Consider the following 12,857-nt stretch of genomic DNA (forward strand, 5'->3'; position numbering starts at 1 on the left):
AATACATAAATATATAAATAAATGTATAAATACATAAATAAATACATGTAAAAATACAGAAATTGCCATTTATATTACCAAAATGTATTTATTTTTACTATTATTTCTGCATTTATTTATTTATTTCTACTTTTATTTATTTATTTATTTATTTTTCGTTCTGTCATTTTTAGTCCTTCATAAGTGCCAGCTGAGTTGGAACAGTGAAAACATTCACCATGTAACACAGCCTCTCCTAGCTTATTGCTTAATTATATTTGGTGGAGCTCTTTGTGATGTAATCGTGGATAGCCGAGGACATTGAAAGGTAAGAGGTCTCAAAGAGGTCATTTGACTGAATAACAGTCAATAACTCCCTGTTTACATACAGTATAGCAGATGAGATTCACTCCAATAAACACATCCAAGAAAATGATAAAGTACTTAATGCACATTCTGCTTGTTGTATTCCTCGTTTGTAAGTCGCTTTGGATAAAAGTGTCTGCTAAATCAAAAAAATGAAATGTTTTGACAGTTATTGAACCGAATTAAGCTGAATATTGATACTATTTTCTAGTGTAGAGCTGCTGCTGTTTTAAAGCTGAGACTGAATTTTGTTTCATAATTGATGAACTTTGCAACACTGAACTAATTTGACACTACATTGAACTAAATTGAGCTGAATATTGTTATTTGCCTTGTTATTACAGTTAAGCTGCTTTAATAATATGACTTTAATATAATGTGACAAGTGCGTCTAAAAGAACATCACAGAGGGCTTGGGATCAGAAAAATCTGAAAAAACTGCATGTTGTTAACAATTCAGTTTTGCACAAATCCTTGGACATATTTCTGTGTATGAAACATGAGTGAAGATTAGAAAAGGACTCATCACTTCCCACATTTTAAAGTGAACTAAAGACAAAGCTTTCGGGACCTCTGCTATGAAACACGTTCTGGCTTCATCTGGAGCGTTCATGGGCACAAATATTACAACATCTCAAAAAAAGACAACATCACATGTTACACTTACCGATATAAGCTCTGCAATGTCTTGTAACAAAGGAAATACCCTTTTCAACACTGCAAAGAAGAAGGGAAAAGGAGAAAAAATAAAATAAAGGAAGTGCTCCATAAAATATGCAAAGTATTTCATAATCATAATCCAGTGACTAAACGTATCTAAAGGTCCAAAAAGGTCAAAGCCAAAACATGGCGTGTTGAAAAATAATCAACACATCTGAGAAATAATATCAGTATTAGTAGTGATGTCTGGAAATGATTACTACTGCTTATTTTCAGGATTCTTAGGATTTAAAGGGATAGTTCATCCAAATATTTATTTAAACACTGATCAACGCACATACTCTCTCAGGCGTCACACAAGCACGTTTGAGCTTCTACAAGGTTTGTTGTCGTGTGCAGTGTTGGGGTAACACATTAAAAGTAACGCAAGTTATACCTAATCAGATTACTTCTTCAAGTAACGAGAAACTTAACGCATTTACAATAATTAATAATTTAATCACTTACAACAAAATATCTGAGTTACTTTTTCAAATAGTTTTTCTTAGTTTTCCCATTTATTGACTGGCAGCTTTCCTGTCCCCATGCGAGAAATGTTGTGTGTGCTGTGTGTGAACATGATGGTTATTGTAGGTGCAAGCAAGCATTTACTCATCTCACTTGATCATCTCAAAATTAATGAAAACTATGAAATGCAAACCTGCAATAATGAAATATGTTCAATTACACAAATATATTTTATGTTTTTAATCTCACTTTCTGAACGAATGAATTTGCTGCTGACCTTCGATGATCCAATTCAGCCATACTAATAAGCTGAAATTACTTTAGAAAAACATCACATTTGTTTCATTTTTTTGTTTTAGTAAGAGTTAAACTTCTCCTGTTCATCCTCCTTCATCCTATTCTTCTGCAATCCAGAATGGCAGAGCACCTGAATGGTTTGTTTGAGCTGCGCCCTCTTCTGTACAGGCGTGAAATGGCATTTCCTTCAGTCTGCTCATTCATTTCACTTTTAGTATGAAAGGACCTTTGACATTTGCCAAAAATATAACAAGCAAACCCAGCCCAGGTGAGAAAAAGGAACTTAAGTTACATAACACATTACTTTCTATAAAAAGTATCTAAGTAACGCAATTAGTTACTTTTTTAGGGAGTAACGCAATATTGTACCACATTACTTATAAAAGTAACTTTCCCCAACACTACTCATGTGTCAGCTGAGCTTTGATGATCAACGTTTATATGTGAATAAAAGCCTACATTAAATTGTTCATCATATAAAGCGACCATGTCTCTTCAGAAAACTTGAATTAAACCACTGCATGCATTTGGGTTACTTTAACAATCTCTTTATGAACTTTTTGAAGCATCAATGTTTTAATGGAACTGACTTTTAAAGGAGGGACGGAAAGGTTTCACTAAACAAGTAATAAAAACTCAGTGAGTGTTTTAGCGCAATTTTCTGACGTCATGGGATCACAACACTAAGAGATAGTAAATCTTTTTAAGGTTTTTTTTTATTTTATGTTTTTTGTTTTGTTTTTTTTGTGTGCGTTCCCGAGATTAGATCTTCCTTAACATAATGCCGAAAACCCGAAGTCTCTAGGACGGTCTGGTTGAGGAGGAGATAGAAGTGCAAGATTGGTGCGCACAGACAGAACAGAAATCATGAGTTAACAATCGCAATTTTGTCAGTAGGAAAATTGCGCTAAAAATATCTTAATTTGAGCTTGTCACGTTTCTGTTTGTGTTTGGACTTCCTCTGTGTTCATTGTTCAGTTTCTAGCCACTCCTCCTTCATTAGTTCATTTGGTTCAGCTGTGTCCTGTTAGTTACTATGGTTACTGTCATTGAGTTCATTTGCCCCAGCTATTCTCTGTGTATTTAAGCCCTTTGTTTCTCCCTGTTCCTGTATTATTTGAGATCTATGTGGTTGTAGTATTTCATGTTTGTTCCTAGATTAAAGGCTTCTTTAGTATCCCTGTCTTTGCGCGCTTGATTACAGCCACTCCACCTGTGACAGAATACAAGACCTTTAACAGTTTATTTTTAGCTGAGTTTTCTATTGTTTGTTTTCCACCATCACCGTGGACATTGCTCTGCTATGTCTGGAGCAGAAGGACTGCTCCCAGGAATCTCACACCAGGGATTTCTTGGAGTTGGCGTGCCTAACACACTATCCCGACCGCTCGCTGTGTGTGTTTTACATCTCCAGCCTCAGTGAGCAGTCCCAGGCATGCCTCTCAGAGAGCGTTCCTCTGGAAGATTTCGCCGCATGTGTGGAGTGGGTGCATTCACCATCGGCCTCGCAGAGCCTACCAAAACTCCTCCACCAAATCCAGAGCCACGTCCCAAGATGGCCGGCATTCCTGAGTCTCTTCACATCATGTCTGCCGAGCCTGAGCTTCTTCACGTCATGGCTGCCAAACCTGAGCTTCTTCACGGCATGTCAGCCACGCCTGTGCCTGAGTCGGCTACGGTGGATGCAGCGCTCATCCTGGTCACCACGGCTGTCGAGGCTGCCGCCACGCCCGAACCTGAGTCTTTGACCAAGATGGCCGCCGCCGCGCCTCAAAATTCGCCTCTGGTCCCTGAGCCCGCTTCAGCTCACAAGCCAGCTACAGAGACAAACTCCACCCAAGAAAAAAAAATGTTGGGGGGGGGCTACTCTGTCCCCGAAATGCTCAGCCCTTAAGGGCCGGCTCCGCCCTGGCCGCCTGAAGGGCCGGCTTCGCCCTGGACTCCTGAACCAGCGACGCCCTGGAGGCCCCCTGAACCCCTAAATTTACAACCAGAAAAGCTGAATTTATGTCTTTGGCTTCTTTACAAATACACCTCATCAAGTAAGCCATGAAATGAAAACCCCACCTACGACTGAACATTTTGTCATTGATCTAATTCTAATGGTGTGAATGTACAGGGAAAAAAATGCAGACTTAGAAAGGTTTATGGAGGGATTTTTCACTAAATGTATATCAAAGCTCAAGTGGTTCTCAGTGCGTGATTTTAAACATGCACAAGAGTATGCTTCTTAAAGTGTGCTTTGAGCTGACCTGGAGATAGTTTATGGGATGAGTGAGTGAGATTATCCAGGGATTGCATCTCCTCAGAGATAAAATCACAGTACAGTCACCACAGCAACCGATAGCAGGGTCCTAAAAACAGAAACACAAATCACTAAAGATATTCTTCTCTTATGAATACATCTCTTTCCAACACATGTCCCTCTGTGTCATGTTGAAAACAAAATGACCTGGCATGCTCTAGGGGCTGTTTACACAACACCATTCTCAACTAAAAATGTAGAAAAAGAATTGTGTTTTGGCCGTTTATTTACAAGACAACAGTGTTTTGGGGGCCTGAAAACGCAAGTTTTTGAAAATGGGTTTCAAAGTTCAAGTTTTTGAAAACAATAGTTTTTGCTCCATGTAAACTACAAAAACACGAATTTGTGAAAACGGTAACGTCATGCACATACATATTACGTATTCAGTATAAAGGTGTGTAGTGTTTCTCTACAAAGTGCCACCAACTACTGGCCTGGCATGAATAATACAGTGTTTTTAGTTGTTTTCGCGAATCCATGTGAACAGGGATTATTTTGACCATGTTGTCGTCTGTATGTGAAAAACAAAAAGGAACTTTTTTTTGTTTTTAGAACATCATTGTCCTGTAAACGTACCCTAAATTCCAAAAAACATCTAGATCCTTATAAGACAACTTCATATCCATGGGGTTAGTGAAGCGCCTAGTTCTTGTTGTTCATCATCCGCCCATCTTAGCTTTGTGATAAAAGACTGCTATCTGACTCGGCAACAGCAGGTGCATGTGAGTCAGTCCACAGAGGATAAAAGGTCACAGATCAGCTGAGTTACAGTAAAGAAATCCACATCTTCACCGTTACACACCCACCACACAAAGTATGAGACATTCCATTAGAACTCGGACAAAAAATCATTCTGTGTGATTTCATCATTGCACATTCTAAACACACAACTGGGAAATTATGAATGTTGCCAGACCAAACACTGATTATTACCATCACGTTAGGCCTAAATATAAGATTTATGTATTTGAATAGCAATTTCCATCCATTTGGATTACAACATAAACTAATAAACTTACTGTAATGCATATGTGTCAGTGAATAAATGAAACAGGTAGTGTAATACTAATAAACCGAATGTGTTTTAAATACACAATAACCGGGTTTATATAAGTAGTGTCAATAAATAAAATTTGTTTCAATCTCCTGCATTTAACTAAATTAATATTGTTTGTTCCACTGTTAGTCATATTGTATCCATGTTTATACTTTTTAGCTGAATACATTTTTTTTTTCACAATTAACAGGTTTATGCTGATTCTATGCAATTTGAATAAATGCATTTAGAAAGTACAATAGATGAAAATAGTTAATAATAAACTATGCCATGTTTTTTTTTTTTTTTTTTTTTCCATTTATGTATTACTGACATGTATCACATGCATTTCAAATACATAAATCTTAAATTTAATCCTAAATATTTTTTCAGTGTGATATCATAGACTAGAGTCATAATAACACTGAAATTGTGTCCAGAATAAAAAAGCATGCCAAACAGAAATGTTGAGTTTACGCACTGTGCTTCACACCACAAACCTATTGACAATAGAAAATGGGCCAAATTTCACTACTGTGACCGCACCTTAAAGAACTATTTTTTTTTAAGTCAAAGAGACAAACAACTCTCAAACTCACTTGTAAGTCTGAATCAGACTCAGTTACTGACTCCTTGACTGAAACGTGAATCATTATTCAGTTATGTCGATCCAAAATGAACCAAGACTTAGAAATATTTAATTATTTAATTATTATTTATCTCATTAAAAAAATTATATATATATATATATATATATATATATATATATATATATATATATATTTTTTTTTTTTTTTTTTTTTTTTTTTTTTTTAAATGCCTCTAAACAGAGTGATATTTAGAGGTAAATTCAGGTATATTGGGACCCATTTTGCCATTGAGATGACTGGAAAAAATGTCCCAATTATCCTGAATTAGAGGCAGGGTAGGCAATTTGTTTTATAAACCCTTTTTGTTATAGGCTACTGGTTGAAGCTCTCTTCACATCCTGAGAGCAATCAATAATAAAAGTGGTCTAAACATTAAAACATGGACATATCTTCTGTGGAAGTCACAGGACCAAAAAATGTTCGTCCAATCATTGCATTCGGTCCGAATGCATTGATATGATGTCCTACTGTCAACAAATGTATTTCCATACCTCTGCTCACATCACACGACATCAGCGCGTTCAGTGAGGCTATACAGGGTTGTAGACACAGTCACCGGGCAGCATTCATCAACCGGCCACAGTTCATGCCATGTCATCATAAACGTAATTACGAGATGTCAACCCATGAGTATTTATCTTATAAACTATCAACGCTGAAATGAATCTGCAGCAGTCATGTGGTGTAAGTCAGAGCTCTGTAAGTTGTTCACTTTCACTATTTTTGTAATGTTATGTGCTTTGAGACATGAGGTAATTTAACGCCGTCTCTCGTGATGTTTTGCTGGCGCTGCTGTGAGAGATCATGTGGTTTGGAGGAGGCGTGGCTTTGGAGACGCTCTGAAGGGAGGGTGGGATCTTATGCTTTTAAAGCTAGCTTGCTATTGCTAGCCTGTCCAAAATTGCCTACCCCCACCTTTAACCCTATATGGTGCAAATACTATCAGGATCAAATTGGAAGTAAATAGCTACAACTAGAAAACAGTAGTTTATAAAACTATAACATTATTGCAGTTATTGCACACTAAAATGCCATCAGCATCAGTGACTGTTGCTAAAGCAAGAAGCTTTGCAATCAAAGAACTGCAGCTGTAATCGATGATTATGCAATTTTTCCATCTAAAAATTCATTTGGCTCCTAAACGTTTCATTTTAGGAATGGTTCATGGTTCTCAAAAAAAAATTCTTCATCTGGAGCCCTGCTTTGACATTTCAGGTTAATCTCAATGACAGAAAGGTCATTTTTTACTTCTTCATGAAGGATGGACAAGCACAGTGACTCATATAACTTTCCAGCAAGAAAACACACTCACTCCATTCCCTTAACTGATAGGGTTGACACTCCAGTCATCTTACAGACATATATACTGTACGTTACCGAGAATTGATCCAGCAATATGTACGCACACTTTCTAGAGAAATCTCCCGTGCTGCTAATACGCAATGCAGATTGTAAACTGTAATAATTCTGAAAAAATTATTATATTCTAACATCTTCCCCCGTCCACACTCTTAAAAACAACGGTTCTTTACTGGCGTCTTTAAGATAAACTGTTACATCCATGGAACCACAAAAGGGTTTTTATAGTGGAAAACGGTCATTTTCTTCACAATAATTAAAACTGGTTCTTTTGGGAACTGCTCACTGAATGGTTCTTTGGGGAACCAAAAATTATTCTTGTGCCATTGCTACCAAAACCCCCCTTTTAAAACCTTTATTTTTAAGAGTGTGGTAGTGGCCATTTGTCCCACATTCCTGTCCACCCCCCGTTCGTTCCTGCGCACCTAGACTCAAGTCACCCGGGGTGTGTGTGATTCGCTCAGGCGTTGCGCTTTCTGATGAGGTCACTGACCTTGCTGATAGAGGAGAGCGGTCCTGATACAGGGAGGAGAGGAAGGCGGTAACACAGACTGTGGGAACCAGAGTGTTGACTGTCTATTTTGTATCTATTACACTAAATAGAAAAGCATTTTTTTATCATAAGAAATCATCAAAAAGAGCCAGGAACATGGCGTAAAACTGTCTTTCAACCTGGGGTGATCAAAAGCATCAAGTAAGTTCCAACTTACTTCAGTGACTTGGTGCTTTCTGAAAACAGCAAACATTCGCAAACAACTTCACACAGTTGTGTGGTCTGGAACCGCTCTCCATCTGCATAGTTTCTTGATAGTACGCCAAATGAGCAGAAAAAGTAAATGAATAGAAATAGTAGTTTAAGTATTTTTCTAATTATGAATAGATCCCAATTCCATCATTGAACCTTGTGAATAAATTGTAATAATCTCTTCAAGATTTAAACTCATATGTTTATCCAACACAATCTCACAACATTTTGGCAAACTGGTGGCTAATTCGTATGAATTCATATTTGTGCGTTTTTGTACGACCTGCTTAAGCCCTACTGACGGTTAGGGTGGGGGTGGAGCTTCATGCTCTATCTATCTATCTATCTATCTATCTATCTATCTATCTATCTATCTATCTATCTATCTATCTATCTGTCTGTCTGTCTGTCTGTCTGTCTGTCTCTCACTCTATCTGTCTGTCTGTCTGTCTGTCTGTCTATCTCTCTATCTGTCTGTCTATATGTATTTCTGTCTGTCTGTCTATCTCTCTATCTGTCTGTCTATATGTATTTCTGTCTGTCTGTCTGTCTGTCTGTCTGTCTGTCTATTTATCTACCTGTCTTATCTGCATTCTAAAAACAGGTTACTTTAAAAACAAGAATTACAATTTCAGAAAAAAGTCAGAAAAAATAATAAATTCAAATTTTTTTTTTTTTTTTTTTTTTTTTTTTTTAATCTATGGTTCCATCAGTTTTGGCTTGTGACACAAAAAGTGTAATGTTCTAAGTGGCATTCAAATTGAAAATAGAACAAAAGTGTTCCGTAGTTTTTAAACTACAGTGGTCTTTGATCCATTACTGTTATTTCCTCAATCTGTCAATGTTTCCACATTCTCTCCGGCATTGCGTGGAGGTCACTCATGTAACTTGGTCGGTATCTGTGACCGCTCCCTGTGACTCAATGTTAACAGCCAACCACACAGACCCAACATCAAATTGAAACTTTTACAGCATTTCAGAAACAGTGAATAATCCTGAAAAGCCCCTAACACTCTTAGGGTAACACACAACATGTCAATGATGCAAACTCTATTTCATTATTCCATTTTTAGCAAGATGTTAAATATCAGCAGTAAGACAATGGTGTATTAGCTCATTTAGACAGCTTTACTATATTTGTAAGATCTGCCTCCTGTACCCCCAGCTTTGAGCTTTTCAAGAGAAAAACAGTAAGGAAAACCTACACCGCATTTAAAAGATATATTGAATTCCCAGAAGAAATATCCAAGGATTGGACAACGGAATTGCCTTGACCTGAGAGACACGCATAAATCCCTGGATGGGAATACAAGTAACTGTCAAGGTGGTCCCATACTGGCGCTCGAAATGTAATACTATCATCTAACTTTCAAAAGACCATCACCCTTGTTGTTTTATGTGTCCAAGGTCAGGTTTGCTTTAATCTTTTAATTGCAAGATTGATAACCGGATGTTGGAAGAATTACACAGACACTGAGAGATAGAGCTTGTTTAGGGCCAGATGACTTATGTGACTCATAAACTTTAAACCCAGAATGACCTGCTGAATGCAGAATGCTTAAACTTTTACATACCTTACATTTGAATTCGGTGCCAGTAATTCCTGCCTGACCTTTTGGTAAGAAATGCAAGCATGATGTGCACCTAAAGGTTAAAAAATGTAAGCAATGCATTAGAAAATAATGCTGAACTGTGGAGCATGCAGTCTGATCAGGTGTTCATCATATCTATGAGTGGGAAAGACATTTTAAAGAATCTTTCTTATTAAAGGAAGTTCATATTTGCCTTGGTGCACTCAGCAAGTTTTTTTTCTCATTCAGTATTTTTACACAAAGAAGTTAATATTTGAAAAGAAATTAATAAGAAAATAAATACTTTTGATATGTAACATTATCTCATCAAAATAATAATATAAGAGACAACAAAAATCCATCTTCCAAACCATATCTTCCAAATACACGTTGATAACCTTAGTAATATAGGCCTAATAATGGTTTATATTTTAGATTTGGGAAATTGCATAGCCTACATACGATGCGTCTTACGTTGCGTGTCACGTCAAATCAGAGAATAATTTTTGTCACAATGAATGAAGAACAATTAGCCATGGATAATTCAAAACGGAAACCTCTGGGGAATCACCTTTTGTAAAGAAAAAAACTAATTTATTTGTCCATCCGCTCTGATAAGATGTCCTGTATCTGCGTTGCTACACCGGCGCCTTGAACCACATTCTTCCGCGCAGAGGAGCAGAGCCGAAGCACAAACATGTTCTTCCGCGAGATACATGTAGTTTATTTTTTAACCACTAGAGGGCTACAACTGACGTAGTATACTAGCTTTAAAACCGTGTTCACTGACATGAGATTTTAAAAAAAAATCCAGTCATTTCAGTAACTATGTTGAGATCACATGACCAGCCAAATTCTCCTCAATTTATGTTTAATAAAATGTGAGTTTCTATTCGTTTTTATTTACAATGAAAGCTGTGATCTGCTTTTGTGCGGTGCTGCTATAGCATAGGCTATAAGAGCCATTCCACCAAATGGGTGACATTTCTGTCCCCAGAACATCATATGTATAAAATTGTATGAAAATTAACTCTAAAATACATTTTATTATTAAGCAAAATGTCCTGCGTATTAAGCTAACTACAAATTTAAAATGTATAATTTAAAACATTAATAAGTACACAAAAAAAAATAGCATTTTCTGCATGTCGCCACTCTCTATCTCTAAACTTTGCCATGAAATATAATTAAAATCCTTCAGAAATCTTAATTTTTGGGGATTGTTGTGTGACTTTATATCTATGCTTTAAAATGTTTGTTTGTTTTTTGTTTTCATGAGAAAAAAATATTTTATCTAATATTTTAGATAAAATACACATTTTAGTCGTGTCCCTGGGTTTCCACTCAGTCCTGTTACCCTAACACATTCCCCCCTCTGAAAAACTTGGAATATTCCACAAGACATGTTTTCAACAGGAAGTTGCATCATCTTGATCTTCTAAAGGCAATGGAAAGACCATAAGTAAATCCTCTCTTTTTTTTTTCTTTTTTTTTTTTTTGGAAAAAAATTTATTCACAAGCAAAAATTCTCTACATCGCAGCCTACTTTTCCGCATTTCTTAATTGAAATTGATACATTTCTGAAGTCTCTAAGGTTGATTAAAAACAAGAAAAGTGACAGATTCTTGAAATATTATGATGATATTTTTGACAATACCACTAATGCATAATGTTTCCTCTGTGTATGTCTTTTATTTATTTTTTTTTTAAAATTATTTATTTTTATATATGTGAAGCTTTACATATGCTTGATATAATTTAATTCCTGTAGAAGTTTTATTTGTTCTGTCCATTATATCTGCTTGTTATCTGATACATATTCAATAAAAAAAATCATTTTAATTTGTATATTTGATGAAATTGTAACTATGACTGAGAAGGTCAATCTCAACATACTGTCCTGTTACCTAAATTATTTCTTAGAATTTATTTGTTTATTTTAAAAATATTAACTTTTGTTAAGTTACTAGAATTTGCTCAGTGTCCTCATGCTATCAGCATGTATGCTATGTGGCCATATGTCATGTATTTGATAACTTTTCGCTTAAAAACTCAATCCTGTTACTTTCAGTCCTGTTAATATGAAAAATAACAGGAGTGAGTTAAAGTAACAGGAGTGATAGAGTCCTCTGTTTTGTTGATTTAATACTGTAAATATTAGTTGATATAATACTATTCACCTGAATTATGAGATTTAAGGTTGCAATTACTTATATTGTAGACATTAGCATTAGTTTTACAATGTGAACACCATACTTCCAAGAAGCCAGTCCACCACAAAGTGACTCAAACGTTTTGTCTTTGTCTTCCTTATATTTTGTATTAGACGGAGAAAACCCATACTATGCAGGTGCCAGAAACACACACTTATGGCATATTACAATGGGAGGAGCAAAACACACCCGCAACCCTCTCTTTTCTCCCTTTTTTGTCTTACCTTCCCTCTTTCTCCCTCCCTCCCTCTCTCTCCTTCTTTCTCTTTCCACCTCCTTTGCTGTGAAGTACTACTAGCATTACATCACTTCAACACAGAAATCGCACACACAGTCATGTACACTATCTCTCATACACACACATATGGACACTCATTCCTGTTTCCTGTTCCTCATTCCTGTTATGAAATAGTTCATTCCTGTTACCAAGTGTTCATTCCTGTTACTAATTTGTTTTTTTGTTTTTGTTTTTTAAATAAAGTTAAACCACTGTTTTTATCAGTTTTGTTTGGTCCATCATTTATACAATTGTTTAATAAATTAAATTATAAAAAAAATATATAAACTTGAGGCTTCGGTCTTCTTTAAAATGAAAAAATGGCTTTGTGTTTTTTATTAAAATACACTTTGCCTTAATATATAGTGATTTTTTTTTTCACAAATATCAATTATTTGAACATATAACCAACAATTTCTTTCAAATAAACACTTTCTTGTTGGGAAAACAAAGGAATTAATTGACAGGGATTAAAATGCTTTTTTAAATGGCACATGAGTTTCGTTAACAGGACTGAGAAAACATGCGTCCATCTTCTGCTTAGAAACCTTGTAAAAAATTAAATAAAGTTGTCTGAGATTGACCAATACACATGTTGATAGTTAAATATTTGAGTATTAGATTCAGTGTTAAAAAAATGTAAAATTAAGTTTAATTTTGAAGAGTTACAACAAGCAAATGTCAGTGTCAGTAGCCTACAAGTCAATTTCAGCACAAGGCGTGCAACACTATAAAAAAAAAAAATATATATATATATATATAAAAAAAACACTAAAACCCTAACACCAAAAAGCACAATAAAAGTAGTCTGTAGTCCTTTCAACTTGTGCACTGTATTCCTCCTGGTCTTCTAATGGTAAACGCCAATCTTCCCCGGTGAGCTCGACTGCTT

At 35.8% G+C, this 12,857-nt stretch overlaps 1 protein-coding gene across 2 annotated transcripts in view; it reads right to left on the minus strand.

The window, feature by feature from the left end:
- Window positions 1-11,998, minus strand: part of wt1b (WT1 transcription factor b) — a 37,543-nt gene extending 25,545 nt beyond the window's left edge. The window contains exons 1-4 of one of the 2 annotated variants that reach the window (XM_079874437.1): window positions 11,913-11,998; window positions 9,479-9,548; window positions 4,062-4,163; window positions 1,013-1,062 (exon numbers count right to left, since the gene is read on the minus strand). The gene's annotated coding sequence lies outside the window, so the exon portion shown is untranslated. Of the gene's footprint in view, window positions 1-1,012; window positions 1,063-4,061; window positions 4,220-9,478; window positions 9,549-11,912 lie in introns of those variants that run through there. The other variant, XM_079874432.1, reaches the window with a different exon arrangement.
- Window positions 11,999-12,857: the final 859 nt, after the last annotated feature.

Source organism: Squalius cephalus, assembly GCF_949319135.1.
Source record: "Squalius cephalus genome assembly, chromosome: 6".
Taxonomy (NCBI): Eukaryota; Metazoa; Chordata; class Actinopteri; order Cypriniformes; family Leuciscidae; genus Squalius; species Squalius cephalus.